Here is a 7,836-nt window from a genome sequence, read left to right as displayed (position 1 = left end):
GACCCAAAATATATATCTGACATTTACCTTAAAAATTCCATGTGGTAGTCATTTATATTTTTGTTACTCATGCTGTAACGTCTCTTTGTGAGTGATAAGAATTCTCATTAATTTTTATTGATTGCCCACTGAGTACACAGTGCTCTGCTAAGATATTTTGATGGGCGTCGAGTAGAGAAACAAGGACAAAAGCTATCTGAATCCTCCCGCATAAATCAGTGTGCATATTGTTAGCCTTATTTAACAACGTTTCCATAGTTAATCACTCGTGTGTTTATCAAGTAACATTGGGACTTTTAGAAGATGCACGCTTACTGTGATTTGAACAGCCTAGTATTTAAGATGAAAACGAAGTGGATTCAGATAGAAGGGGTTGAAAGTTTGTCACTGGTGATTTGGGTAGAGAAATCATTAGCATAGATATTCGTTTATAACATGGCAAGTTGCTGAAGCAAGGCACTCTTCAATGAGCTTAAGGTATAACCTGTGAAGAATGTCTTGCTAGACAAATATCAACAAGAAGCTATGTGCATTTTACAAATACAAAGAAAATAAACATCGCTTATCTGGAGGGCAAGTTGAAGATGACTTATAGCATGGCAGGATATACATAAAGCACTAAAAATAAATCAGGATGACATATGATCTCCAAATAGAATTGAACACTCTTTGGATAGATGTGAGTCTGAAAAATTCTTGTCTGAATGATTTATACTGGATTTGTGTAATTTCCCCAGTGTCCCCTTCATGATTACTGAGAAATTTTGGAGAACACAGGGGAATATAAGTTGTGTTAAGAGGGTTCACAAATTCTAAATTCTACAAAGACCTACATGTTGCCCAGGATGGTTGGTATTTCAACCCAGAGCAGTGCTTGGTACAGATTATTAAATGTGACAGAGGGTATGTGGAGTTAACATATTATTCAATAAAATTCCCCTACGTCTCACTGGGTAAATAAAATCCTTGGGCATTTATTTATAACTAAATATCTTATCAATCCTTTTATTAGGAAATATTTCATCTGTATATTAACTCTGTATATGTCCCTACACACACACACACACACACACACACACACCCCAAATATTTTGTGTCATTCTAATATATGTCAGGAATTGTGATAGCTATTTCACACATGTATATTCATTTTAATTTTATATTTAGAAAGCTGTCTTAGTCTGTTTAAGTTATTATATCAAAATACCACGTAACGGGGAGCTTATAAACAACAGTTTGTTTCTTACAATTCTGGAAGCTAGGAACTCCAAGATTATGGTGGCAGCATGGTCATGTTCTGGTAAGAGGTCTCTCAGGTGCTTCAGACTAATTATTTCTCACTGGGTTCTCACAGGGTAGAAGGGACAGGGGACCTCCGGTGGGGTCTCTTTGAAAAGAACATTAATCCCATTCATGAGGACTCCACACTCATGACTCAATCAATTCCCAAAGACCCCACTTCCTACTACCATCACCTTTGGAGGGTAGGATTCACCATATGAATTTAGGGAGGGACACATTCAGACACTAGTAAAAGGTTGATGAAATATGTATTTTTGTTAAGTTTAGTGACTAGTTAAGAGTCTTCTTCCACGGAGGAAGACATCAAGAATGTTTACCAAATGTGTGCATGTAAAACGCTTTGAAACCCCTTATCAATGAAGCAAATACCCTAACTAGAAAATCTTGAGGAGGTGCACCCCACAATGGGAGGTACTAAACGATGTACGTATCAAACTGTTCATTCTATGAAATATCAAAACTCCATTTGGACCTTGGAAGTATATCTCTTCCCTTTAAATGACAACACAGAATTGATTTTATTTATTGCCTCTTGAGTGAAAATATGTTCAGCAGTGAACCATGAATTTCTAAACACATTCTTCCATAGGCCACAACCGAGGAAGCTCCTCGGTTCCTCTTCATTATGTGTTTCTTTCCACAATGCAATGTCTTGATGCATAAAGGGTCATATGTCATTTAGGTGGCCTGTCATGCCTTCAGATTTTGAAAGCTATAGCTTTCTGACCTAATGACTGTACTGTAGCTTTCAGAAACAATGAATTTAACGTCTTATACTGTAGAAATTTGGCCAATTAGGTAGTAACTGAAGCCAAAAGATGGAAGGGTAATAAAAACTATTATGTATATCTAAATGTATACATCAGCATTTCAAAATTCCTTTGTCCACATTCTTAATCTTCACATTCATTTTGACTGTACATGCATACATCTAAATAAACTGAGCTCTGGTGAGAAGTCCTCTTTTGTTTGCTGCAGCAGCCTTATTTTCTCCAGGAACTAGTATTTTAAGAAGAATAAAAATTATTGATTAATATCCATTTCTGTTTGAAATATATTTAACTGTATAGTTAGAGTTGATATATATTTATATATTGATTATGTATTTTTAAATATATTTCTAAAAGCCACAAAAATGTAAAATACAATATTTCAGATGCTGTAATAATGCCAAAGTAATTACTTCTCACCCCAATGCCTGTCTCTTTACTTATGATATAAAAAGAGCATAAAGAAGTCAGCTTTTTTAAACATAGTCCTCTTTGACTTGTGGTTTATTTTTTATCAGCTATTTGTGGTAAGCAGTAAATGTAGATGTCTTTATTTAGAATATTGACCTGGGGTGGAGGGGGGAGGTATATTTCAAGCAAACATTTTGCAGGCTTGGGTGCTTGAACTTCTAAATACATAATTTCGGAGATCATTTCTTCCAATTTTTTTTTTTCAGTTAGCGAGAATTACAATGCAATTTCAAACTCAATTCAAGTCTGACCCTGATCTGCTAGAACATAAATATACCCAATCCAATTATATCAGCCACCAAAGAACACTTTGTACTTCCTTGCAGATGCTTCTTTTCATTGTTCCCTGAGGATAAAACAGACTTAGTGGTGGGAGATATGTTACATGGTGAATAACAGCTTACAAGACAGGTTTTCACCCAATTTCCATAGGAAGACATCACATTTGGATGATGATGTGAAATATGAATTTCAGTCCAGCTGTTTAATCCCCTGCTCTTTGAAACATATTTTTCAAGGTTAATTTGTTTTTGAGAGAGAGTGCCAGGGAGGTGCAGAAAGAGAGGGAGACAGAGGATCCAAAGCAGGCTCTGTGCTGACAGGAGAGAGCCTGATGTGGGGCTCAAACTCAGGAACTGTGAGATCATGAGCCAAAGTCAGACACCAAACTGACTGAGTCACCCCAGCACCCCGATAATTCAATAATTGTATGCACAATCAGTATAGCTGCTATCCATCTCCATAAAAAGTTAATTTTTTTCTTATGATGAGAACTTTAAGATTACTGTTTTAGCAACTCTCAAATATGCAATACAGTAGTATTGACTATAGTTGTCACGCTCTACATTACAATGCATGACTTACTTATTTTATAACTGGAAGTTGGTAGCTTTTGACCCCCTTTGCCCACCCCAACTTCCTTCCTCTCTGGAAACCACCAATTTGTTCTTTGTGTCTAATGAGTTTGGTTTTGTTATGTTTAGTTTGTTCATTTGTTTTGTTTGTTTAGATTCCACATGTAAGTGAAATCATATGGTATGTGTCTTGACTTATCACTCTGCATTTCCTCAAGGTCCATCCATGTTGTTGCAAATGGCAAGATTTCATTCATTTTTTATAACCAAGTGGTGCTCCATTCTACATCTATAACACATATTATTTTTTCTTCTTTTGTTTTTTGGGAGGCTTTTGATTACCAATTCAATTTCCTTACTAGTAGTTGGTCTTTTGAGATATTGTGTTTCTTCATGATTTAAACTTGGCAGATTATATGTTTCTAGAAATTCATCCACTTCTTCTAGGTTATACAAGTTATTGGCATGTAATTGGTTAACAGACTTACAATCTTTATCTTTTGACTTTTATAACTCTGTATTTCTTTAGTATCAGTTGTGATTTCTTTTATTTCTGATTTTATTTTTTGGTTGGATGCTTAACTGACTGAACCACCCAGGTTCCCCAAACACTGCTCTTCTTTTTTAAACAAATTAACTTTTGAATGCAATGTGACAGCCTAAAAGTTACCAATATTTCATTATTTCCTCAAGAAAATCAGTTCCAAAGTAAAGAACAGGACCTGAGCTGAAGTAGGAAACTCAACCCACTGAGACAGATTCAGACAGATGCCCTCCACTGCTTTTTTTTAAATGTTTATTTATTTTTGAGAGAGAGATTGAGAGAGAGAGACAGAGAGACAGAGAGGTTGAGCAGGGGAGGGGCAGAGAAAAAGGGAGACACAGAATCCCAAGCAGGCTCCAGCCTCTGAGTTGTCAGCACAAAGCTGGGTACAGGGTTCAAACCCACAAACCACTAGATCATGACCTGAGCTGAAGTCAGATGCTTAACCAATGGAGCCACCCAGGCACCCCTAACACCCCAAACACCGTTCTTTCTTTTTTAATAAATTGACCTTTAAATGTAATGAGAAAGCCTAGAAGTTAACAATATTTCATTATTTCCTTAAGAAAATTAGTTCCAAAGTAAAACAATGACCCAGACAGTAATAGTCTATATATATGATCTATCTGCCAAGTATTGAAACCCAGAGAGTTATCTTGTCACAGCAAATACAAATTTGTTGAAGTTATTTTTAAAGCCTTCAGTGCCCAAACTATGGAACACATCAGTTAAGAAAAATGGATCAGGAGTGAGATTGATAGGATTTATGGTTGTTGTTGTTTGTTTGTTTGTTTTTCACATTTTCAGAATATTGGTGGAGATTGATTTTAAATGTGGTGCATTTTAGCTTACATTTTAGCATACAGTTCCTTCAAATGATAATGCAGAATGGTAAGTGAAGTTAGTAATGCAAAATGGCCATTGAATTCCAAAGGAAGATTCTAGGAGAGTGAGCCCTTTGAAGAGTCTCTCCTTATGACTGACTCAAGATAATCACAGGCCTGGCAAGTTATATAGTCTGCGAAAAGTCGCTCCATGTGTCCATATGTTTGGACACACAGGATGATGTCTTTTCCAGAAGTAACAAGAGGACCACATTCTTCTGTCATTTGCTACCTGTTTGACCTTGAGCCAATCACCAAGGCTTACTGCGCTATAATTCTCTTCTCCAAAAAATAAAATACTAACCTATTAATAAGAGACCACAGAAAAGAAAAATAAATATTATCAAATTAAAGTGTCTCTCATATTCATAGTTTATGAATTATCTATTTATAGATGAATATTAAGACTCTTGAACACCATTGCCAAACATAGCTACAGTCTTTTTTACAAGTGTTTTTCTCCTTGACATTGTAATGAAATCACACAGAAATCATATGAGAAAAATGTTTTATCTGAGAATATATACATTTTTCTATTTATAGAGTCTGGACTAGGTAGAAATTCCACCTATAACTGAGCAGATTACTATCTGTGACCTACTATATCTATAATCTTTTGGAGGACAAAATCAGTAGGCTCTTGAAGTCCATCCAGATCAGGGATCGTTTGTGCCTGGTTTTAGTTAATTAAGATTGTTTTCAGGACAGTAAGCCTCACACTTAGCTTTCAGTGGAATTTGACTTGTAAGAATAAATCAGTGCTTTGGAAATGTCATGTTCTCATTTTAATGAGTTTATAATTAAGCAGAACACCGGTTGTTTTCTTTACTGAATCCCACCCACAAGGATTCTATCGATTTACTGTTTCATTATATGAAATAGCACGTCAGGGTGAAGGTAAAGCCGAAAACAAATTATGATCTCATCTAAGATGGAGATCTATATTGGAGTGAGAGTGCTGACCTGTGAAATAAATTCAAGGAGCATTTACAAAATCATTCCTATTGTCAAAATGATGAAAGATCTTTTGGGCTCTTCTCTGGGCGTTGCAGTGGGGACCGACCGAGAAGTCAGGAAGTTTCCAAACTTAAAATGCTAAAATAATGTTCACATATTTTTATTAATAAGGGATTCTTTTAATTATAGAAGGAATACTTTAATATCCTTGAAAGTGTGTTCATGTATAGCAAAGGGACGATTGGGGAGGACAGTGTTGCATGGAGAAGAATTATCAAAATTCAATTCATGAATGTTGAAGATTACACTTTAACTTTGTATGTTTTTTCAAATATCATTGTCATCACTAAAATTACTTTGACATTATTAGGTGTCATGGGCCTTACTCACGTGGTGACTTTCCTCATGCAAAGGGATCTTTATATTTTATCAACTGGCGTCTACAAATAGGAAAGGCATTTATAATTGTAAAGAAGGAAATTAGTTATCATTGTCCTTTCATTTCATCAGCTCTTTCACCTCAGTCATTAACTGTTACTTTTTACCTGGACATGGTATAATTCCTGGTAGAAATTAGAGTAAAGAAATGAACCAAACAGCCCGTGTGTTATAGAAGTTCATAAAAATTAATAGTTTAAATGCGACTTGACATATGTGTGGGGTATTATAAAACCATTTAGGAAGATCACATAAAAAAGAGGTACACAATTACTAGAAAGTCAACAAGCTTAGGATTCAAGAAAGGTGGATTCTATAATAAATAATACGATTTAAAAATTCTAAGAACACAGACCATTTTCCTTAGTTATAAAGTTGATGTCTTATAAGAACTAGTTATATGATTTTGAACTTTAAGGTTCCCATAATCCTAGAGTATTATGCCTAGATAATAAAATTATGTTTGAAAGTAAATTTGTATCTCCAGTAGAATAAGTGGTATTTTCCAGATAGCCAAATGGATTTCTCATATTCTTTTTATTTCATTTACATGTGCCTTACTTAGAAATGTGTGAACACCTTCTTAAGTGAGTTCCTATTTCTGAAATGAGATCTGAGATCCAACCACAGATCTACTCTATTCCAAGAAGTTACCTTTTTGTCTTTAATTGTTCACATTTGAATTGGAAATCTAACCAATGTAGGATGCATTAATTAAAGATACATTAAGAGAAAAGAGAGTGAGAAGGAAGGAAGGAAGGAAGGAAGGAAGAGGAGGGAGAGAGAGAGAGAGAGAGAGAGAAAGAGAGAAATTTGTGTGACCCTTAACACAACTTACAACTTATACAACCTATAGATTATAAAAGAGGTAAAAATGCTATTTTGTGGGGCACTTAGATGGCTCCATTCGTTAAACATCCAACTCTATATTTCAGCTCAATCATGATCTCACAGTTTGTGGGTTTGAGCCTCGCCTCAGGCTCTGTGCTGACAGTGCAAAACCTGCTTGGGATTCTCTCCCTCTCTCTCTGCCCTTCTTCCACTTGCTCTCTCTCTCTCAAAATAAATAAATAAAGTTAAAAAACACATTTTTTTTTTATTTTACTGGAATTAAAGATTTGGCCCATACTCAGTGAGTTTCATGATAAATTAAATTATAATTTTTTGAGATCTCTCAAAGAACCTTTGAGAAAGTAAGAGATAGCCAAGTAATATTCCCTTGTATATGTGTGCCACATCTTTATACATTCATCAGTAAATGGGCATTTGGCTCTCTCCGTAGTTTGGCTATTGTATAATGCTGCAGTAAACATTGGAGTGCCCCATTGAATCTGTATTTTCGTATCCTTTGGATGAATAACTAATAGTGAAATTACTGGATCATAAGGTAGTTCTGTTTTTTGTTTTTTGAGGAAGCTCCATACTAAGTGATGAATCACTGAATTTTACTCCTGGAAGCAATATTGCAGTGTATATTGGCTAACTAAAATTTAAATGAAAAGGAAAGGAAAGGAAAGGAAAAGAAAGAAAGGAGAAAAGAAAAGAAAAGAGAAAAGAAGAGAAAAGAAAAGAAAAGAAAAGAAAAGAAAAGAAAAGAAAAGCAAAAAAGAAAAGAA

This window comes from Prionailurus bengalensis, chromosome B1 (assembly GCF_016509475.1).
Source record: "Prionailurus bengalensis isolate Pbe53 chromosome B1, Fcat_Pben_1.1_paternal_pri, whole genome shotgun sequence".
NCBI classification, from domain to species: domain Eukaryota; kingdom Metazoa; phylum Chordata; class Mammalia; order Carnivora; family Felidae; genus Prionailurus; species Prionailurus bengalensis.
The sequence above is the reverse complement of the archived record's forward strand: the minus strand, read 5'-3'. Positions refer to the sequence as shown.